At 40.0% G+C, this 24,466-nt stretch overlaps 1 long non-coding RNA gene across 1 annotated transcript in view; it reads left to right on the top strand.

The window, feature by feature from the left end:
* Positions 1 to 13,042, top strand: part of LOC120407454 — an 85,408-nt gene extending 72,366 nt beyond the window's left edge. The window contains exons 2-4 of the long non-coding RNA XR_005599983.1: positions 3,247 to 3,380; positions 3,976 to 4,046; positions 12,783 to 13,042. This is a non-coding gene — a long non-coding RNA (uncharacterized LOC120407454). The remainder of the gene's footprint in view (positions 1 to 3,246; positions 3,381 to 3,975; positions 4,047 to 12,782) is intronic.
* Positions 13,043 to 24,466: the final 11,424 nt, after the last annotated feature.

Genomic DNA, 24,466 nt, shown 5'->3' on the forward strand with positions numbered 1-24,466 from the left:
GCTTTTGTAAAAAATATTTGAAACATGGCAATTTCTCCGATTTGGAGTCTGAGTGAACATCTGAAAGCCTATCATGCTCAAGATGTTGGAAGTATCCTAACCTGTCTGTTGAGTGGTCTTTATTTTTGCCAGCTAAAAATTCAGACCATTTATCAGACAAGTGAAAAGGACAATGGTACGTTTGCTGGGGAAGGAGGCTGGCTGTAGTCAGGAGATGAAGGGTCTGTCTAAGGAAGAGGCATAGCAACTGTGGTCAGTCTCTCTCCATGGCATATCTGTGACCTAACCACTCAAGTGCTGAAAATTTTGTACATTTTTAAAAGACAGCTGAAAATGCACAATAGGCGGGTGGGACTATGTCATTCTATGCATTTGTACAGCACTATGTACAGTGGAACATTGCTACAATGCAAAAATACATAATGCTACTTATAATCTACAAATTGCTCTCTGCATCCTCTGCTTGTCCAGAATGAAGGTTTGTTTATTTCCTTTGAAAATACACAAAGGTAAAGAGATTTTGAGTGATCTTTTCTATTCATGTCATCTTTTCTTTTTCTAGGGTTTAGAAAGCACCATTTTATATCGATCTATCCTGGAGCGTTAGTATATCTGAAAACAAAAACCCAATACTATTGCTTCTTTGTACAACATGCTTCTACACTTACAACACCTTCCATATAGCTGGCCAAACAAAAGAAAAATAAAGGATTTTTTTTTGCCCTGTTCATAAATAAACAATTTATTTGGATGTTCTGATGTCAATCTGTTGAGAGAGACAGGGCACCTAGTGTAAGTAATCTGAACACTTCAGAAGCATACTAAAGTACCACACGCTCAAGCATCAAGGCATATTAGTGATAACCAAATGCTTCTGTTGACTGTATTGTACATTGTTAGTATTCAGGGATGTTGCTTTGGGAGAATATGTACTCATAAACATGCAAGTTGAAATGTCAACATAGAACAGTGTAACAATTTTAGAGATGACTAGAGTTCCCCAGTGTCAAGAATGTATAACTGAAAATTATTCCTGCTAATTTGCCTGTTACCAATCAAATGTCTGATAGAATAAAATAACCGTTTGTTTGTTCCTTTATTTCAAGGTAAATGTTTGTAAAGATATGGCCAAGATTTTTAGCTCGTGTAGCTTCATCGAAAGGAAAGGGGCTATACCGATTTATGCTAGCAGAGAATATCTCCCAGTGTTTTATATTTGAAATTTTCTGCTTACTTATTTTTATTTTTATTCTGAGGGTTTTTTTTTATTTAGCACTTGCAGCTGTATGTGACATTTACAGACACATAAGAGGACAAGGTCCCAGTGCTGAGACATTCACAATTTACAGTCTCATAGACTCATAGACTTTAAGGTCAGAAGGGACCATAATGATAATCTAGTCTGACCTCCTGCACAGAATCCCACCCATCCACTTCTATAACAAACCCCTAACCTATGTCTGAGTTATTGAAATCTTCAAATTGTGGTTTGAATACCTCAAGCTGCAGAGAATCCTCCAGCAAGTGACTCATGCCCCACGCTGCAGAGGAAGGCGAAAAACCTCCAGGGCTGCTGCCAATCTGCCTCAGAGGAAAATTCCTTCCCGACCCCAAATATGGCAATCAGCTAAACCCTGAGCATGTGGGCAAGACTCCCCTGCCAGCACCCAGGAAAGAATTCTCTGCCGTAACTCAGATCCCATCCAATCTAACATCCCATCACAGACCACTGGGCATACTTATCTGCTGATAATCAAAGATCAATTGCTAAAATTAATTGCCAAAATTAGGCTATCCCATCATACCATCCCTTCCATAAACTTATCAAGCTTAGTCTTAAAGCCAGATATGTCTTTTTCCCCAACTACTTCCCTTGGAAGGCTGTTCCAGAATTTCACCCCTCTAATGGTTAGAAACCTTCCTCTAATTTCAAGTCTAAACTTCCTAGTGTCCAGTTTATACCCATTTGTTCTTGTGTCCACATTGGTACTAAGCTTAAACAATTCCTCTCCCTCCCTAATATTAATCCCTCTGATATATTTATAAAGAGCAAGCATATCCCCCCTCAACCTTCTTTTCGTTAGGCTAAACAAGCCAAGCTCTTTGAGTCTCCTTTCATATGACAGTTTTCCATTCCTCGGATCATCCTAGTAGCCCGTCTCTGAACCTGTTCCAGTTTGAATTAATCCTTCTTAAACATGGGAGACCAGAACTGCACACAGTATTCCAGATGAGGTCTCACCAGTGCCTTATATAACGGTACTAACACCTCCTTATCTTTGCTGGAAATACCTCGCCTGATGCATCCTAAAACTGCATTAGCTTTTTTAACGGCCATAACAGTCTGATCCAGTCCTCATTCAAATGGATAGCAAGACTTCATTGTGTGGGTTGGTTCAGGCCCTAAACAATGTCACATTAAGTCATATTTTGTTAGCTGAAAAGTATTGAACAAAGACAGGAATTTGCCTAACCCAGAAAACAGGGATTATGGTGCTCACCTAGCTATTTGAGACGGTTAGGACTTGCGCAAGAGAGTGACTTTATGAGGTGATTGTCTTCCCTCTTACACCAGGCTGACAACCATGTACAGTAACTTTGATTTACCCTGGTACGAAGAGACTTTTTATTGTAGTAGGCTTAACATTTTTGAGAGACATGTAGGCGGTAGACCTCAATATTGATGTGAAAATGATTAAAATAATACATTATAATAATTGTATTAATAAAGTAATGTAATTACAAATTTGCTTGCACCTTTTAGTGACTTTTGAAATACAATTATTTTCATACTCTTGGTGTTTAGAGAATATGGTTTTTCATGTGTGTGTATTTTGGTGCTTTTTCTATGAAATATTCAAGTTAATTAGAAAATTCCATAAGTGGAGACCGTGGTGCTTCATGGGGAGATGTCATCTGATCTTGGACCCTGACACATAGAGAAGAATGGGAGAAGAGTCACCCAGACTGTGGCAGCATTCTTAATCAAAATATTTCACCTTTTGGTTGAAATATTTTTGGTTTTGTGCTTAAATAGTTTGTATTTTGATTTTTTTTGCCAAAAACTCATTTTCCCTGAAAATTTTTGACCATCTGTACTAATAGATACCTTCTCTCCTTTAGTTTCATGGTTCTATGGTTCTAATTAGTACACATGATACTCCAGTGAAATGGAGTGGAAATTTTTGGTCAGGGGACTAATCCACCCTTATAGAAAGTAATATAGGATCTTTAATGTCCACACAGATTAGACAGGAACTCTTGTTCTACGGTATCATCTGAAAGATCTGCACAAAGTAAACTGCAGAGAACTCAGCATATCTATCTCAAGAAGAAGGACTGAAGAAACCCTGCTGCAATTCAAATACTGGTTCCAGGGTGTAAGTGTTTCAAATCTGTCCTCATTCCATTGAGACTTCCCCCTACCAGGAGTGGCTCTAGGCATTTTGCCGCCCCAAGCACGGCAGACAGGCTGCCTTTGGCGACTTGCCTGCGGGAGGTCCCTGGTACCGCAAATTCGGTGGTATCTTGCGGGAGGTCCGCCGAAGCCGTGGGACCAGCGGACCCTCCGCAGGCATGCCGCCAAAGGCAACCTGCCTGCTGCCCTCGTGGCGACTGGCAGAGCGCCCCCTGCGGCTTGCCGCCCCAAGCACGCACTTGGCGTGCTGGTGCCTGAAGCCGCCTCTGTCCCCTACAAATAAGATTTCTGGAAATGTGAGCATTGTAATATTTCTCCCACAAATACCATGCAATCATTCTCATGAGTGATTGCATAGCAATTGCTGCTAATCATAGCCATATGTATGTAGGTGACATTCTGCGGGTGTAACTTAATCAGAAGCCCACTTTCCCTCTTGGTAACCTTGCAAAACAGTGTTTTACATTATCAAATATAAATATGTGTCAAGGAAGACGCAAAGGATGATGGTGTTTCATACAGTCTTTCAGCATTTACAATTTAATCTCTTCCCTCAGGAGATTTCCTGCCCTGCAGTGTGAACATCAAGTTTTGTAAAAAGAAAGAAAATTCCCTCCCTATGGGACAGGTGAGACCTTTAAGCTCTCAGACTATACACAAATGCCTTTTCTAGAATTGGGGTAAGTTTTAGGGAGAGACTTGCTTTTCACTGACCAACTGTGGATCACAGATTGTGGTACCCTGTTTAGCTGAGTTTATTCTAGCTCCTTTTTTTCAGATGTGATTGCCTCATGTGATCTATCTTTCTTGACACAGAGTGCTCCAGTTTTGCCCACCATGCTAACACTTGCTATTTTTCACTTTCTCCATTATTAATTGTCTTTATTTAAGCCAGTTTTATAGCTTCAAAGATTGTTTTAGCATATATCAGCCAGGGCTTTTTCCTGGGACTAATGATTTTTCTGCTCTCACACTGTTTTTTTTCTGGTTTGATTATTGTTGATTTCTTTTTCCATCTGGAACCATGTATCCATTGAGGCCATGCCCAAGTCACACAGGGAAAGTCTGGTCATTACAGGAGACTGACCATAAAGCTGAAGTTTATTTTGATCAGTAACACTATTATGAGTAGTAATAATAATTTTTATTAGTAGTAGTAGTAATCCAGTAGTGCTTAGAGGCCCCAACAAACAGTATGGCACATTGTTCTAGGTGCTGCACAAACATGTAGTAAAACACAACCCCTGACCAAATTGCTTATAAACTAGACAAGATAGACAAATGGTGGAAGAAAGGAAGGTTTATTATACCTGTGTGTGCAAATTTATAATTCACTACGTGGGCTGTTGGACGATTTAAGCTTAAAGTTTATTTCTGCAAATGTTTATGCAATAAAACTCACATGAAAGTTTATGAAAAGTAAACAAAAAAAGACATGAGCTCAAACATTTTTTTTTAGATTTGAGTGAATATTCATGGAATTATTTTTATGCTGTATTCTCCCAACTTCATGTATTTCTTAGTGCAAATTATTCACTGTGGGGCCACCTATATAGCCCCAAAATACTAATTAAAAGACTAGAGGTGCTGAGTTTTTACAGCTCCCATTCATTGAACTCTGAAAACCTGGTCAAAGGTTCTGTGGCCTAGATCATGTCTCTAGACACCACCCAAAGCAAGAGGTTGAATGAAAACTGTATCAACCCTAAAGTGACCTGGGGAGACATTGTGGCTAAGCAACACACCCCAGGTCAATTCCTTGCCTGAGACTCCTTTGCTCCATAGAGGTAATAATTTCCTGCTGGCCTACACCAGCAGTAAGTTACAACACTTCCACAGTGGCTCAGTTGTACAGGCCAGCACATGAAATGAAACCAAGGATCCACCCATTCCTGGCCCTTCTCTGCCTACCTGCTCCCAAGGTTTGGTTTTGTCCATGCAAGAGCAGTAAGGGAGGTCTCAGTCCAAGGCAGAATTCGTCCTTCAGTTTTTAAAAGAGTGCATTCAAACTTTCATGCACGCTACTTAATTAGTCATGGCACCACTGAGGTACATAAATGAAAAACTGTGGCTTTCTTAATTATGCAAGTTCCCTGTTTTAAATTATAATTAGAATGTAATTTCATGATGTAGGCCCTCCTTGTTTAATTTTCATTAGAATATAATTTAACACGACAATGCTTTTGCCCTGTATTGGCTTGCGAATAATGACAAAGGCAATTTGAATAATTTTCTTCCTGAAGTCGGTAGGATTCTACACATTTTTTAATAAGAAGAACAATTAAATGTGAAAGCTTTATAATAATTATTTGTGAGGGGCTCTTAGGCAGTGATTATGGAATGTATAGCATTCATGGCAGACATTTCTGCTCTAGTTTCTGTGAAAAGGTTGCCTTAGTTGAATCCTGCAGAAAATGACATTCTTAGCTAATGAGCATCCAAAAGCATGTCCTTGTTTTTCTCAATTAGTAGTTTCTATTCAGTGGTCAGCACCTATGTAGTGAATCCCTACAGGTTTCTTACAAATCCTTTTGGCAAAAATAAATGACCCACGTGATTTCACATGAAGAAGCAGTTCCCCAGAACTGTTTATATATATCAAGCAGCTTTAATAATCTGTCTTGGGAAAACTGTAATTGGTTTTGAATACATTAGAATGAAGTTAACATTTATACTTGAATCTAATGTGCTGTATTTAATTTCACTACCTTTTATTCTAATATTATAGACAGGACAAAATAGATACTCCTGCTTTTGTTTTCACACTTGCTGAGAGCTCACTGGAGTACAATGAGTTTAGAGTTTTGAACCTATGTATAGTCTTTATCACCTTCCTCCTCTTTTCCTATTATTATTATTAGTAGTAGTAGTATTGTTAGTATTGGTATTATTTATTATGTAACAGTCACTTTTGTTGCTGGATATACTTTAATGTTTTAGAACTTGCAAGAAAATATACAAGTGTGAATGCAAAGCACACATTTTTTTCACTCTAAGTGCCTAAAGATCTATTCGCCGATGAGCAAACACAGTTTATTGGTACAGCTTAGGCACTGAATTTTGAAAACCCATTCCTGAAAATCTAAGGGATAATAGTGAAAAAAATGCATTTTCTAGTATTTATCAAGGAAAACAATAAATATATATTTTTTCTGTCCTCTATTAGGTGGCACATAGGTGCTACACTCCCAACCGAATAGTTAATGCAAAGAAAACAGTAGTAAAGTATTAACTACCTGGAGCAAATTTGCTAGACAGGAATAGTCTACAAAAGGTTTCTTCATGTGCATTATTGTTGTTGTCATTTATTATTCATAGGCCTTTCTCTCTGATATCTCCTTCTGGATATTCTGTCACTACCGCATGTGAAACACATCAAAAAATAAGCTTCTCATCTTTCCCCCTTAAATCATCTCACTTCTTCAGATACTCATGCTATGGTGAGCTATCCTACCAGTCATCCAAGCCTGCAACCTTGGGGTCATCTTTGATCCATCCTGTGTCTTATCAGTTTTAGTTTTTGACAAATCCTGATGTTTCCACCATTATAACAGGAAAAGAGAATGGGAGAATCAGGCGAAAGAAGTGGGTAGACTATAAAGCCAGAAAGGAGAGTTGGAGGAGCCTAAAGCCTTGGGCACTAGAACAAGGAGCTTGAATTTGATGGAGAAAGTGACAGAGGCAGTAAAGGGATCTGAGTAGAAGGGATGAGACATAGTCAGAGGAGCAACAGGAATAGGAGATTATTTTCAGTGCCGTGTTCTAGATGGATGAGAGAGGGAAGGGGAGAAGGATTGGGGAGAGAGAGGAGGAGGTTTCAGTCGTCAAGATACTAGCAGAGAGGACAGAAAAGGAAGGAGTATAGGTAACTTTAGGAATGGTATAGATGGAGAAGCAGCATGATTTGGTGAAGGCCTGGAGGGGAGGAGAGAAGGGTGGGGAGGAGAGAAGGGTAGGGAGATGCTGAAAATCACATGATAGAAAGGATAGTGGAATTGCTCCAGAGCATTATAAAGACCGTTAGTGTAAAGGAGAATTAGGTCCAAGCAATTCAATTTTTGACCTATTTAGTTAAAGTGGCAGGGCATACAAGAGGACTGCTCATCCATGAGACTCAACACCATGGACAAACTAATACATGTTAACAAATAACAGAATAAATCACTTTCATACCCACAACCACAGGGGTAAATGAGAATGACATGTCATCATGTGCTCCCTAGCTTTTTCTCTTTTGTTGATGTCTCCATCAGTGCACCTATAGAGCTAATGCCTTCTCACAACTCTTTCCACCCAGCTTTTCATGTGGTTGTACCTATTTTCACAGAGGATCTGTCAGTAACTCAGCTGGCTGAAGGCATGGTCAGCTGGCAACCCAATGAGATAAGCTGGACCCTATAAGCTCTCACTAGCTGACTGTGCTCCCTGATTGGACAGACGAGCCAATGGGTCTTCATTTAAGAGCTGTAGCAACAGCAGTACAGTGGCTGCTCAATGCATTCTATGCCTGCAGCTGTTCCAGACCTGCTGCTTGCACTGGTCCTTGGTCCAACCTGCACCTGTTCCCTGCACCCCTAGTCTCTACTGTTCACTGAACCCCCTGACTCCTGGTCCTGATCATGGCTAGTCTCCTGACCACAAATCCAGTTCTCCTCTGGCTTCAACCACAACTCCACTTCCACTGTTTGGTTCTGCTCTGACCACTAGGCCTGATTCCTATTCTGACCAATAGGTCACACTGTCTGCACCCAGTGTGAGACAGGATTACTGGAAGTAGGCGGTGGAGTTTGTATTTTCTATACATAAAGGAAATCCCTTCCAAGTTCCACAGAATGTTTAGAAGAACTACTAAGGTCTGGAGGGGAAAAGCCACAGCTACAGGAAACTGACAAGAGAAGAGGGCATTCCCATTAGACAAGTGTCACATGTTTTAAAAAGAAGGCACAAAAGTCTCATCCCCCCCCAAATATCTATGTGCATCTGCAACGGCCCATGCAAGTCAGGTAATTGCACGTATATCCTGAGTAGTTAGATGCCAAACTACCCATTTGAGGGTTCAGTTATCCAAATTCCCAGTTTCCAGTTGGAGTAATTACAGAGTATATGCATTTTTAAGAATGTATTAGTGGACTCTTAGCTTTTAGAAATATGACCTTTGGTGTCTTATGGAGTCAGTCTTAAACATAATACCAGCACAAAAGCCATAAGTGTTTCCAGTCTTCTTATCCAACCAATTAGACAAATATTGTCAGATAACTAGTCTTTTCCCTCTCCTTCTCTTTATTACTGAAGCTTTTCATCCTCCCTGGACACTTTTGGTATAGCTTCTGCAGCTCTGGAAATGATCTCACTCTTAACATGTGAATTACAATTTGAAATATTTTTGTCTTCTATTTCAGATCTGGCAATATACACAATAATAAAACGTTCTTATTTCTTTTGTCACAAAGTCCCAATAAAAGGAAGTTGATGGTGATTTTCATTTTAATTGAAAATATGAGAGTTGTGGATCCACTTTCATGTCCTCTTGTTTTATTATGTTTTGCCCAATGGTAAACATAACAGTTGTAGGAATCAGGACTATTAGTATCCTTATTTTTACTGAGAATATCTTTATAGTATAAGATAAACTCATCTGTATTACTGACCAGCTCTGTTAGAAGCATGACAGGACAAAAATGTCTCTTCCCCAACATTATCGATTTAATGGTTTCTACTTCCTATGAATTTTTTTTCAACCTTACTGCCTCCTGATTTTTTCAAACATAAAAAGAAAATGTTTGCTTTCAAGAGGCTTTCTGATCCCACATCTACTGATTTTGACACTGAAAGGGAAGAGCAGCAATCTCCAGTGATATCTAGATTCATGTGATAATAAATATGATAGTTTAGTCTCATAATACAGTTATACTGACTGTGCCAGATTCTTAGCTGATGTCGATCAGTGTAATTCCATTGAGGTCAATGGAGCTGCACATTTTTGACAAAATTTAAGAGTGCTTTTGAGTCTTCACTCCCAAGTTTGTGGTTAGAACAAGGGCTGGTCAAAATATTTCTGTAAAAACCATTTTTGGGTTTTCAGCCAAATAAATTATTGTGCAAACAGTCTATATTCCACAGAGAATTTTGATTTTTTTCTCAAAAAAGCAGAAAATTAAAGCAGTTTTGGGAGATGTAGTGCAGCCAGGGAGACTGTCCCACAGAGGAAAATAAGGACATGAAGCACTCGAATGACCACTGTCATGAAGCACTGCTGCAACATTTCTGCATAACAGTTTTTGGTTTTCAGCAAAAGTTTTTCAATTTTCAATGTTTCAGCAAAAAATCAAAATTTTCTGTATGAAAAATTACCATTTTCTGACTGGTTATATATAGAACTGCTCTTGATGGTAGAGAAACAGAAACAGTTGAAAAAGCCCTGTGGATAGGGGGAAGCAGTAGATGGGATATCTCAACTTTAGTTAGGCTTTTGATTGTATCCCACATGACTAGCTGATAACCAAGGTAGGAAAATATGGCCTAGACAAACCTACTATAAAGTGGGTGCACAATTGGTTGGAAAAACATACTCAGAGCATAGGTATCAATGGTTCACAGTCAGTCTGGAAGGGCATATCAAATGGGGTCCTGCAGACTTCTCTCGGGTCTGAGTCTATTCAATATCTTCATAAATGACTTAGATAATGGCATAGAGAGTATACTTACAAAGTTTGTGGATGATACCAACCTGGGAGGGGTTGCAAGCACTTTAGAAAACCGAATTATAATTCAAAATGATCTTGACAATCTAGTGAAATCATCTGAAATAAATAGGATGAAATTCTATAAGGACAAATGCAAAGTACTACATTTGGGAAGGAATAATCACTTGCACAAATACAAAATCGGCAATGACTTGGGGGTTAAAGTGGATCACAAACTAAATAGGAGTCAACAATGTACAATTGATGAGGAAAAAAGGAAATGTCATTGTTGGATCTATTAGCAGAAATGTTGTAAGCAAGACACAATAACTAATTCTTCCATTCTACTCATCATTGACGAGTAGAAAAAAAGTTCTACTGGAGTTCTGTGTCCAGTTTTAGGCACCTCACTTTGGGAAAGATGCGGACAAATTGGAGAAAGTCCAGAAGAGAATGCCAAAAATGTTTAAAGGTCTAGAAAATATGATCTAAGAGGAAAGATTGAAAAACATATGTTTGTTTTGTCTGGAGAAGAAAAGACTGAGGGGGGGGACATGATAAAAGTCTTCAGGTACATAAAAGGTAGTTATACAGAGGAGTTATACAGATGACTACTTGCATCCGACAAAGTGGGTATTCACCCACGAAAGCTCATGCTGCAAAACGTCTGTTAGTCTATAAGGTGCCACAGGATTCTTTGCTGCTTATACAGAGGAGGGTAATGAATTGTTCTCCTTAACCACTGAAGACAAGACAAGAAGTAATGGGTTTACTACAAAGGAAATAATTTAGGTTAGACATTAGGAAAAACTTCTTAACTGTAAGGGTCGTTAAGCAATGGAACAAATTAGCTAGGGAGGATGTGGAATTTCCATCACTGTAAGTTTTTAAGAACAGATTAGAAAAACATCTGTCAAGGATGGTCTAGATAATACTTAGTCCTCTCTGAGTACAAGGGACTGGACTAGATGACCTAATGAGGTCCCTTCCAGTCCCATATTTTTATGATTCTATGAGCTGCTATCATGAGAGTATCTGCTGGGTGTGCTGCAAGAAAAAAATAGCTGATCACAAAACAGGTCAGCTCATCTGATGACAGGAGTTCATCTGGAAGGCATGGTTACCACCCTCAATAAAATTTGCCACATGCCTTCAGTAAGTAAAGAACATTACCTGATATCTGCAGTCTTCAGGTATTTACTTTAGTACATAGAGTGAAGTATATGGAATGCTGCCCATTGGTATATAATGTTATCTATTTAACTAAGGCAATAGTCTATATGATTGACAGGGTGACCACAGTATATAGTTCATCTATTGTCTCCAATTCCTGAGATACTATCAGTGTGTATGCCAGAAAATTGGTATCTCTTCAGTCCTTTTTCAGTTTCCAGTGGCTTAGGGTGACCACCAAACTTTTAAGGAAATGATGGAGAACTGTTTGAAAATGACAGGACAAAGATTATTTTACATGGGATAGCACTTCACAATGGTTATTCATTGTCCAAAACCCACACAAGCATGTAATCAGATAGTTGTGTCACACTGTACATTATTTACGGGATCATTGCTGAAATATGGGACAACCTATGTGTATTGACTTGATATGGGCACAGGACATTAAGCATGAAGTCTAACTGGGGATATGAAGGGAAAATTATATCACCTATGTGACAGAATTTCTTCAAAGGGGAACATTTTCTTGTTTTACTGTTCTGGGTATCTAAAAGCTGGGTTTGTTGGCATGTGACACAAAGAACAGGCATGTTGGAATCCAGAAGAAATCTCTTCAGTTTATTTATCTGTCATCGTATTTCTAATGTGCCCATCTCCATTGCGTTAAGGCACCCATGATAACTCTTTCCAGTTGTATACTGCCATCCATCTGAGAATCTCAAGTACTTTACAAACATTCATAAAGTAACCCTCACAAGACCACAGTATATTAGGGAAGTATTTTGAGTCCAGATTTACAGATGAGGTGATTGAGGTGCAGAAAAATTAAAAATTACCCCAGAAGGGTGTCAGAGCTTGATGTAGAATTCAGACACAGTTGTGACTGAACCACAAGATCATCCTTCCAACCCACCCTTCTATATACAATAACCTCAGATGTGCTCCCTTATGTAACATTTATAGCGCAATAACAACACTTAAAACATTTATTCAATTTGGAATGATTCTGTGGCTTTTGAGAGATTCCCTACGCTTAAAATGGAAAATGAAAGTAGTATCTCTCAAAATGAAAGAAGTTTCTTAAGTGCAAACATTGTAAAAAGCAAAATGGCCCAGATTCAGCATAAACTGCAGCGTTGAGTAAGTTATTGTGCTCCAAGACTTCTGGTAATTTCATAGCAATAACTATGCAAATTTGTAGTCAGTGGCTAAGCATTACACCATTGTATCATGAACAGACATTTCCCAAGCCAGAAAGATGGAAGATTTTAGCAATAGCATGGACCTGAGGTCATGTTGTGTAAATATACTGGAAAAGTTCATTTTTGCTTTTGGAGGAAGTCAGTTTCACTTTTATTTGACAACATAAATACTTCCATAACATCGAGGTATCATTCAGTAAAGACAATCTTTGTGCATACTCTTTAATAGGAAACTCTAGCAATTTTTTGTCATTAAGGTTAGAAAAATTAGGTCAAGTCTTTCATCTGTATTTTGCTTTCCAGAGTCCAGAGGTTCCCATAACTTTAATTAGCCTATGCACACTGTCACAGGCTACAGAACTGAGGAGGCAAAGGTGATGAATAGCTGCAATCCATGGAATAAAACAGAGCATGTTGAAGCCTCTTGGCCAGTTTTCATAAGGTGGGCACAAAAATGTTCACTGGATGTCTTTTTTGGAAGTGAAGCCAGATTGTCCCCATCTTCTCACTTTCTTCTAGACTGATGTAAATCAGTGTCCAGTCACTTTGCCCTGTATGTTTTTTTTTCCAAAGTCCCATAATAATAAAATAATAAATAATGCAATGAATGTAAAATCTAATAAATAGCCTTGTTTTCATCAAGTCTTACTAGTTTATTCCATTCTGGTATTTAGGGCCTGATGGGAAGAAAAAAGAGGGAGATACATACCTTGGGTCAGAGCATCTCTCCCCTGTGGAAAAATCCACCAGTGGGGGGCCTCTAAGGAAGGAAGAGGAAGTGTCTGTAATTATTCCCTCAGGGAGTTTCTCCTTCTCACTCGGTTGGTTGATGAGGTGTTGGACATCTATGGAATAGGTTGTGCCCTCCCACTTCTAAACTTGGCTGAATCTTAGGAATCCATAGGAATGTGAGGCTATCTGCTCAGAGTTCTTGTGCCTCCACATAGGCTTGGGCCACTTGCACACTCAGTTTCTCAGTAGCATGGCTCTAATGAAACTGTTTGCCTTTGCTCACATCAAAGAGGCTGTTATCTAAGATCTTGGGCTAGCTGAGGACCATTTTATTTTGTGTGGTACATTGCCTTAATTTTGTGTTGGTGTTTCTGACTGGTAGTGACATCTCTTTCCTCAAATTAATCCTTTCAAAGAGAAGCTTTGTCCCTAACTCCCATCCCCCAATCAAGTTTTTTGGAGTTAACTTTTTTTTCCTGGCTTTGTGTATATGCTTTGCTTTGATTTCTAGCCATCACTGTTTGATCTACAACTCAGTTGTTACTTTCTGGTCATCTGTTTTAAAGGTGGAACACTGAGCTCTCAATCTGATGGTTATTTGTTTGCATCACCTCTTCCTGACATCAATAGGTAGCACATTTGCAAAGATGAAGCTCAGTTTCCCCACTTCTCATTATGATATCGGAGGCCTAGGTTGTAAGAATAGAGTTAAAAGGAGACGCGTGGGAGGCTGAGGGGTGATTGCTTCATTCTAGGTAGGCTGGTGCTATGGGCAGCAGGAAAAAAAGGAAAGGCAGGACAGCACAAAAAATCTCTTCTGCTCAACCAAGCAAGTTATAGGTAAGCAGTGGCCATGTAAGCAGCCTTCATCCATCTCACATGGACACTCCCCATAGTGGGTTTTCCTGAAGAAAATGAAGATTGCTTGGAGGGACTAGATAGGTGAAACAGAAGAGGTATAAGTAACAAAGGAAAAGGGTTACACAAGCAAACGTTACATTCTGAAGCTATTGTATTGTCAGCGTGGGGTTATTTCTCTCAATCTGACTGCATGTCTGTGAAACGGAAAAGGCAAGTTTACATTTTAGGTTTAAAAGCCCAACGGTAACTGCTGATCTCTCTACATCATTATTTTACAAGGCCTAAGCCAGGCACAGAATAGAAAAAGGACAAGGTAAATAGTGCTGAACCTCAAACTAGGCCTTTGTCTTAATTTTTTGTCTGCTTAGTTACTAGTAAATCCCTTTCTATCTCCTTCTCATTTCTAATGTAATTCATTATCTCATCTGTTTTGGTTCCTGTAACCCTGATGGGCTAGTTTCCAATAGTCTCTGACACATTTCCACTTTCATTTATTGGGGATAAATGCTCCAGCATGCACACCAATGGAAATTAATTTAATCTAAATGCTCTTTGGCTCACTACCTGGAAATGTAAATACTCCTATTGTAAATTTTGTTTCCAGCTGCCTTTTATTATTAGCAGTAGCTCAGGCTGGATTGCAGAAGAGCAGTAAGGCTCTAATGAAAAACCTGCTTTTTTCTCTATCAGGTTATCCTTGACTATCAACCACATCAGTGCATTAGCAGGTAAATCTATCTGCTCTCCAAATAGGCCTCCTCTAAAGCTAATGGCAAGAGATGGAAAGATGATCGTGTTTGATGAGGAAGATAAAGCCCCAGAATGCAGTCTATGAATGTTGATGAGTACTGTGTGCACCAAAGAAAGTAATTCTCCGTTTCAGGCACAGCACCAGGGAGCCAAATCCAGAGACAATATGCAATGAGGTGTGTGGTGATGTATAGGAGCCCCACTTGGGGTCAGGGAAGGAAGGGGATAAATCTGGCTTTGCCAGCAGGGGTTGTGCTTGGCAGTACCCCACAATACCTGCCAGAAATATCAAGCCTTAAATAAATATTTGAGGGGGGCTGCATCCAGGCCCTTGCATGGCTAACTTAGATTAGGCCAAGCAGAAGTGGGATATGGGGCTCTTGGCACATGTTCTCTGCTGTCTGCATAAACAGTCCTGCCTTGCTGCCTCTGCTCCTGTTTCTCCAGGACCAGTAAAGGTCAGGGAGGGGTTTCTGAGTTCAGAAACTGGGTTGGTATGATGGGGGGGTTCTGACCTAGAAGGTGAATTTGTCAGGAGGGTAGATGGACTGAAGTGTTTGAATTGCATCCAGGATGGTGAACGTGAGTCATTGTGGGGATTAGTGGTGTGCAGAGGTAAAGCATGGAGAAGAGCTCCGCCTCCTATTGCTGGCTGGGCAAGCAGTGCTCCCCTACAAACTGCACGCTCCTCTTGAGGAACTGTCCCAGACTGAGGTGTCAACAGTGGAGGTTTTGGAACAAACTGATAAATTAAACAGTAATAAGTCACCAGGACAGGAGGCATTCACCCAAGAGTTCTGAAGGAACTCAAATATGAATTTGCAGAACTATTAACTGTGGTATGTAACCTATTGCTTAAATCAGCTTCTATAGTACATCACTGGCAGACAGCTAATGCAAAGCCAAGTTTTAAAAGAGGTGTCCGTGGTGATCCTGGTAATTATAGGCTGGTAAGCCTAACTTCAGTACCAGGCAAATTGGTTGAAACTAGGGCTGTCAATTAATAGCAGTTAACACCTGAGATTAACTGAAAACAAAATTACCATGTTAATTTTTGAAATGCCTTAATTGCATACCTCTGGGCAGGAAGGGAGGCATCAGCACTAGGGGGTTGAAGTCCTATCCCACAGCTCTAGTGAAGCACCAGCCCAGCCCGCTACTTTTGAGGCAGCAGGCGGGGGAGGGAGTGCGTTTCAAGCCCCAGCCCTGCCCACAGGGGGGCTGAAGCCCTGCACCCCGAGGGGTGCTGAAACCCAGAGTCCCCAACCGGGCTGAAGCCTGGAGCCCTGCACCCTGAACCGCTGCCCTGAACGAGGCTGAAGCCCTGAGCCCCTGGGGCTGAAGGTAGAGGATCACAGTTTTTTCTAGTGGAGGGGTCACAATTTTTTTTTTTTTAAGTCCAAATGGGATCACCAGCACAAAAGATTTGAGAAACGCTGCCATAGAGAACAGGGGCCTGGTGAGCTCAGCCTGCTTGCACCAGCCTTTCCTCCCCTGCCGCAGGCCGAGTCCCTGAGGCAAAATCCACCCTGCCTTGAAAACAAGGGCTCACACAACTGAAGGGAGTTATGTGAAAATAATAATAATTCTACATTTGTAAGTTCAACTTTCATGATAAAGAGATTTGCACTCATATGAGGTGTATTAAACTATTATTTCTTTTGTTTAGCTTTTTTTACAGTGCAAACATATATAATCAAAAATAATAATGTAAAGTGACCAATGTACACTTTGTATTCCATGTTGTAATTGAAATCAAACTATTGATATCCGCTCCCCTGCCACTAAGTGAAGCCTCTGCTGGCGCCGCTCCGTGCTTGCCCGAGACTCGCAGTTTGGGGGCACAATGCCATCCCTTGCCCCCAAACTAATCCCATGTTTAAAACTGTGGGGGACCATGGCCCCTTTGCCCCCCCTCCAGTTCCAGCACGAGGGAGTCCTGGGATAAGAGGGAAGGTCTTCTCATGGATCAGTTACCGATTAAAAGATAGGAAACAAAGTATAGGAATAAATTAACAGTTTTGAGAGTGGAGAGGTGTAAATAGTGGGGTCCTCTACTGTCTGTACTGGAACCAGTGCTGTCCAACATATTCATAAATGATCAGTAGAAAAGGCATAAAAAGTGAGGTGGCAAAGTTTGCAGATAATACAAAATTACGCAAGATAGTTAAGTCCAATGTTCACTGTGAAGAGTTACAAAGGGATCTCACAAAACTTGAAATTCAATGTTGATAAATGCAAAGTAATGCTCATTGTAAAACATCAGAGGGGTAGCCGTGTTAGTCTGGATCTGTAAAAGCAGCAAAGAATCCTGTGGCACCTTATAGACTAACAGACGTTTTGCAGCATGAGCTTTCGTGGGTGAATACCCATTTCGTCGGATGTAAGTATGGCCATTTTTATTGTAAAACGTAATGCCAACTATACATACAAAATGATGAGGTCTAAATTAGCTATTACCACTCAAGAATGATATCTTGGTGTCATTGTGGATAGTCCCCTGAAAACATCTGCTCAATGTGCAGCAGCAGTCAGAAAAACTAACAATAGTAGGAACCATTAGGAAAGGGATAGATAATAAGGCAGAAAATATAATGCCACTATATAAATCCATGGTACACCCATACCTTGAATACTGCATGTAGTTCTGGTCACCCCATCTCAAAAAAAGATATATTATTGGAAAAGGTCAACAAAAATGATTAGGGGTATGGAACAACTTCCGTATGAGGAGAGATTAAAAAGACTGGAATTGTTCAGCTTTGAAAAGCAACGACTAAGGGAGAATATGATAGAGGTTTATAAAATCATGAATGGTGAGGAAAAAGTGAATAAGGAACAGGCATTTGCCCCTTCACATGTCATAAAAATCAGGGGACACCCAATGAAATTAATAGGCAGTAGGTTTAAAATAAACAAAGGAAATACTACTTCACACAACACACAGTCAACCTGTGGAACACAATGCCAGGGGATATTGTGAAAGCCAAAGTATAACTGGGTTCAAAAATGAATTAGATAAATTCATGGAGGATAAGTCCATCAATGTCTATTAGCCAAGATGGTTGAGATGCACACCCATGCTCTAGGTGTCCCTAAATCTCTGACTGCCAGAAGCTGGGACACGAAGACAGCATATGGATCACTCAATACATTGCCCTGTTCTGTTTAATCTCTCTGAAGCATCTGGCATTGGCCACTGTCGGAAGACAGAATACTGGGTTAGATAGACCCATTGTTCTGACCCAGTATAGCCATTCTTATGTTTTTTATGTTCTCCTTAGCTGGTGTGGTGAAAGCTAGATTGGGGGTGGGAGAGAGACTGGGAGAAAACAACAAAAGGGTCACAGAACCTATCCTTTGTTTAAAATGTCCCAGATGACCATTGTGAAAGAGGAAGGGTGGTTGGAGATGGAAGACTTTGATCCTTTTTGTTCCCGTTACATCAATTGGTAAAGGGAGGGAGAGACAGGTAGTGATGGAGAAGCCAATGAACCTGTAGCCCCTCTTTTTAGTTTGGGCATCAACTACCACTTTGTCCAAACCTTCTTTGGCCACTTTCTGTGTTTTGAAATTGAAAACCACACCCAAAGGCTCCAATACCCTACTTTACATATTATCTCCATAATTCACATATTTTTAGCTTTTGGCTTTAAATCCATCTAACTTCTGTTTAATTTGTGAAATGTACTTTGATACCTAACTATTTCTTTTCCTTTGAATCTCTTCAGCCAACAGACTGGAATTAAAAAAAAAAAAAAAATCTTCCTGAACTAAATTGAAAACTAAGATCCTCTTAAGTGAGAAGGCAACGCTTTAAACCAATGCACATTAGAAATGAATTTACTGAATTAAATTCAGGTAGTAAAAGCTATTACACTCTCTCAGGCAGGGCAAAGCTAATTTTATTACACTAATAACATCAGCATCATTTATAACACATTAAGTAATGATGCTACATGACTGAAATGGTAGGAAGTATCTTTAGGAACCATGTGATTGGGAACTGGTCATCTGTGTCTATACTTTCTCAATGGGAAATTTAACCAGACATTTAAGTAGTGTCTACCTCTCTGGGTAAATTAGGTTCATTTGAACATTTAGGGCCCATTTAGGCATGAAAGTATGCCAACTGCAGTTAAGATAAATCTTTCAGCTTTTTGGCTAAGCATGTAGGAAAAACATCTTACCTCCCCTCTGAAAAGCTAGAAGCTAGCCTAGAAATATGTTGAGTTATCTGAAATATGGACAGTCCAAAAGATTTGTCTAAGAACCCTTTTTTGTTCTCTCAGCTTTTATATTTACAAAATAATTATGGTATCCAGGACTAGCATTTGAAAAGGATACACTTTTATGTACAGGGAAAGATGATAGTATTTTTAAAATTCATTGAGCAGAAAACTGGTAGCCCACTCTGTACCATTTCCAACAAATGACATTTCAAAGCCATCCCTAAAACTTTTGCACATAAACTATTGAGTGGAAATGGGGCATGGACACCTGCATTCTACTACTCTCATCACTGAACTCCCTCGAATTCTTCAATTATATTGCTTGCTCGTAGCTTTGGACATCACTCCTATCTTTTGGATTCTTCACCAACTCCTTATTGTTCTGCACATCTTATTCAAAAGTTTTCTTCTTGTCATCCCAATGCCTTTGTTGCACAGCCCCTGCCTACATTTCTGATCTGATTTACTTTTATGTGTATCCCCTGTATCTCCCCTGTGACACTAATGACAAGAGCCTTAATACCCCTTTCTTCGCCGCCTCCTCTCCCCTCCCGAGGGGCATTGTCCCATCATCCATATTGCATCTGGAATGCTTTCCCTAAAGCTGTTCATCCTGATTTCTCCATTGAGATCTGTCCTAAAATCTGACTGCTGCCACCGTGCCTACAATACATCAGGGCCACCCAGGGGGCCTGGGGCAAAGCGGGGGAGCTGCAGCACTTGTACTCACCCGGCGGCTGTCCAGGTCTTTTGCGGCAGGGAGGCCCTTCAGTCGCTCCACGTCTTCGGCAGCACTGAAGGCCCCCCCCCACCCGCTGCCGAAATGCTGGCCGAAGACCCGGACCGCAGCTGGGCTAGGGCTCGCGGGGCCCCTGCAGCACCCGGGGTCTGGGTCAAATTGCCCCACTTGTCCCCCCGTGGGTGGCCCTGCAATACATGAAGGAAGAAGAAAGGTTTTAACTACTCAAACAGGGGGCAAGAGAACCAGCAGGATGTTTACATGCCCTCCTGAGTAACAATATGATCTTACTGCCACCCTCACTTTTCCCCCACTCTCTTCTTGTCATTTATGAACATCAGTATTTGTGTCTTATCAAATTTAGATTGAACACTTTAGGGGAGGGATTGTTTCTTATGTTGTGAAGAGCCTATCACTCAATTAATAACAAGATCTTTTATTTTTCAGTGCTTTGTTCTGTGCATTATGACCCCATTTTGTCATTGGCGGTACTATAGGCTACTGTAGAACCTCTGACATTTCTCAGCGAGATCCTTGTTTAAAAAACACTTAGAGCACAAGAGGCAGGAATATTTAGACAGCTGTTTTCTAGCTGTTTATTTATGCAATGTAGGCAGTTTGCATACATGTTTGCTGTTTCTGAAACACCATCCTTTGTTACATACACCTTCCCTTGATAATTTGGACATCAGCACAGCTGGAAATCTGGCAGGGTGAAGAACTAAAAAAAGTCAGTTTCTGCAGTAACGTGTTTGATTGCTGCATTTACCATCAATTCTAGCATATATTGTCATTCATAATGAAACAAAGGTAGGGGGGAAGTAGTGTACTTGTCTATTACTTGTTTTTAATGCAAAAATGACACACGTTGTTTGCCAGAGTAGAAGTTACTCAAATGTATAGTCAAACAGAAGTCATTCACAGCTATATTAAACAAAAGGTGATCATTGTTACTCACATAAAAATAGCAACTGCACACCTCATATAGGGCATGCAATTTCATTTGTGACATCTTCATCAGGTAGCACACTGATATTTTCACCATGTGGTAAATTAAGGTGGGGTTTGGTACTAAACTATAGTTACCACATCCACTTAAAAATAGTCCCCTATGTGATTCATGGTATACTCCATACTTAGCATTCATTGGGTCATATTATCACCCAATGGAACCAGTTATGTTTCAAGTAAAATCAATAACAACATTTCCATAGACAAAAGTGTAATAATGATATGAGTACACAAACGTGTTGCAAAGTATTGGACTCAATCCTGCTCCGATTGAAATCAAATATATATATATATATGTATATATATATATATAAATATATGTATATATATATTACTATTAGGGTGTTCTTTCAGATTCATATTTACAAAATAATTATGGTATCCAGGACTAACAGTTGGGGCAGGGCAACTTGGGGGAGCATCTAGACTCAAGCTATTAATATGAAGAAACATATGCCATCTAAACATATATCTGTTTATTTATCTTTAAGTACATGATAAAACTGTATCTGTAGCCAATAGTCCCAGAGAGAGAATTGTTCATTACGCTGGCAAAATGTGAATACGGCATAGTATCTCTGTATCCCTTCTATCAAATTAAATTGTCATTGTTATGTTTTTGAACTGAGCTTTGGATGTTCATCTTTATATTGCAAAGAAGAGATCTATCCATTTGATATGTACGTACCACAAATTCTGTTTACAGTGGATGAAAGAAAAAAACGAATGTGAGTGGGGAAATCATTCACATTCAAAATAATTCCCAAACTTATTTTCTTTTCTACATTAATTGGAAAGAATTTCTTAATTGCTTTAGTTTAGAGCCCAAGTCAATAACATAAGATAGGCCAGTTTCCCAGCTGCTGTAAATTGGTGTAGCTCCATGGATTTACATCAGATAAGGATATGGCCCTGTATGTTGAAATGTAAATTAAAAATATTGTGTATTCTTTCTTCTTTTTCTGTAATTTAGTTGTATTGTGATAGCACCTATAGGCTTCCCAGTTCTGCTAGGCAGTACACAGAGATAACGAGTTTGTTCCTGCTCTGAAAGAGTTTACAGTGTCAGTACCTTACTGGCCACTACCTGAGCTCATGGTTCCCTGATAGTCTTGCAACTGTTGATAACTATTCATTTATTTGTATGCAGCGCCATCACTGTAGCACCTAGATGTTGTAACAACTTAACAGTCTGCCCAAAAATAGATTCAATCAGTTGGAATTAATAAACTGCAGATCTAGAAAGATGGTTACTCAAAGGTCTCTGTCAACAAATACGCCTTGTTCCAGGGGCCCTAGAACAATTTGTATAGTGGGTGTGCTGAGAGCTATTGAACCAAACTGTAAACCCTGTATATGATGGAAACCACTTCAAGCCAAGGGGTGCTGCCACACCCCCAAACCCCCTAGTTCCAGCACCTATGCCTTGTTCTTTGCCAAAAAGCTTGTTACACTAAAGCTATATTGATCCACATTATTTCAGTCTTATCCAAACTGAGATTTAACAAGTTTAATGTCATGCATGTCCTCCTTTGCAAGATCCTATGAGAGCAGTGGGATGGTAGAATCCAGTTTTCATGCAAAGGGGATGTAGAAATGAGTGTCACATGCATATTGTTGTCCTAAATCCCACTTTTCAGTATACAACAGCTTCTAATATACATTGAACAGGGGGGGCACCACTACTACTTAAAATTCAGCTGCAAATATTTATTCAACAATTAACACTAAAAATACATAAAAACATAATTTGCTGATATTCTTCAACTAGCTCTAATAATTAATCACTATGGGGCTAAGTTCATACTCAGATGCAAGAAAAGCTCCTTTTGATTTCAGTGAGGGATTTTCAGGTGGAAGGAGTATGTAGCTGGGCTCATAGCATGCTTACAAGGGGAATATTTTGCTTCTATTCCACACAAAATTGTTTTTGTACCTATCGAGTTTTAATTAAAACAATTATTTGCATTGAACTGTACTGCAATTACTCTTTTGGGCTGGGGCCATCTGTGTGTTCCGTACATTTGCACAGTGCCTAGCACAATGAGGCTAAGGTCTCTAGGTTCTAATACAATACAAATATAGATAATATCAGGCATTTACTTAATAAATTTAGGGAGCTAGTAATGATCTTATAAGCAATGAATACAGGTTGTATACCGTAGATGATGATTTTACTGAAAATGGGTCAACCATATTATACCTACACAAAAAGAACCTGAACCTTCCCCCAAACCATTAGGTTATGCACTTGTCTCTTGAAATCTTTTCTTAGGTTCACTTGAATAGGACTCTGTAGCTCACCAGCAAATCTGGGAGAGCAGACTTCAGTGTGGGCTGCTGCTATGGGGAAGAATCAGAGAATGAGACTGCCTCTTTTATGTGTTTTTTTCCATTTATAAAAAGGTTGGAACCTCCACAGAAGGAGAGACCAGACACAGAATTGAACCAAATCCCCAAAGGAGGAGGTTGCAAAATAGTCAGCAGTTAGGGTGGCTCTTGGGGCCCAGGTTAGTGCAGATCAGCCTCAAGATATGGGAACCTCCTGGTCTCGTGCTGAGCATAGCTCTTAGGAGACACTCTAGAATGTATAATATTGCCACATAAAAGCATTAGAGGGGGAAATAAACCCTCTGCTATGCTTTGCTGTAAAGGTAAACCAATTAACCAGTTGCTTACAGTAAAATAATCCCACAAAAGTTATAATTCCTAGGATATAGTTAAGGCATAAAAAATAATTAAGTAAAAACTATTTGGGTTGTTCTTCCTATTTAATGTTGAGTAAAATTGCTATAGAACAAGAGCTGATGGTTTTCTGACTACGTCTCATTTTGCTGTAATACTGAATCTGTCACCATCTATTGTTTCTTTCTTTACAAAATTGGCTCTGATATTCCAAAGCTCATGTAGTTGTAAGGTTTATTTTTCTGACCCTCAGCAGTAATTTGTATGAACTATAGCAAATGATTCTGTCCAACCACCTCATCATACTAAATGTCTGTATAAATCCACCAGCTATGAAGAAAATCCAGGCTGAAGGGCTACACTGGTTGTGATGTTCTAATATATTAAAAATAAATGTTGTAAATCAAAATTTCCCACTGTGCACTTCTCTCTGTCTGTAGAGCCCCATTGCCCATGTAACCAAAGGAGTACCTAGACTATCTGCAACAGGGGGAGAAGGGCTAGAAATGGGGAGTGGCCAGAGGATGGAACTCAGAATATGGGTTCTTTTCCTAGCTCTGTCATATGAATAGCTGGATACGTTAATGAAGACCAAATTTCCAGTGAGCAAATGACTACCTGAGAGAGCAAAACTGTATATCTAAATGCCACCCACCCACATCAGTGGGAGGGGTAATTTGATGGGGCTGGCAGTGAAAGGGGGACTGTGGCAGGGTGGTCACCCTGCTTCGGCCCTGAAGGGGTTAAAGCAGCCCTGGAGAGGGCTGCAGCTGGGAAAAGGGAGGCTGATGGGGAAAGCAGCCACAGCTGCTTATAAGAGGGCAGTGGGCCAGAAGCTAACACATACACCCTCTCTCTAGCGTCTTGAGAGAGAAGGGCCTGGCAGCTTGGAAGATGAGAAGGTTACCTGAGGTACAGTGGTGCTGGGGAAGGGCAGAGGGAGCTGGGGAGCTCCAGCCAGGAAAAACCCCAGACTG

This window comes from Mauremys reevesii, linkage group 6, assembly GCF_016161935.1.
Source record: "Mauremys reevesii isolate NIE-2019 linkage group 6, ASM1616193v1, whole genome shotgun sequence".
Classification (NCBI taxonomy): domain Eukaryota; kingdom Metazoa; phylum Chordata; order Testudines; family Geoemydidae; genus Mauremys; species Mauremys reevesii.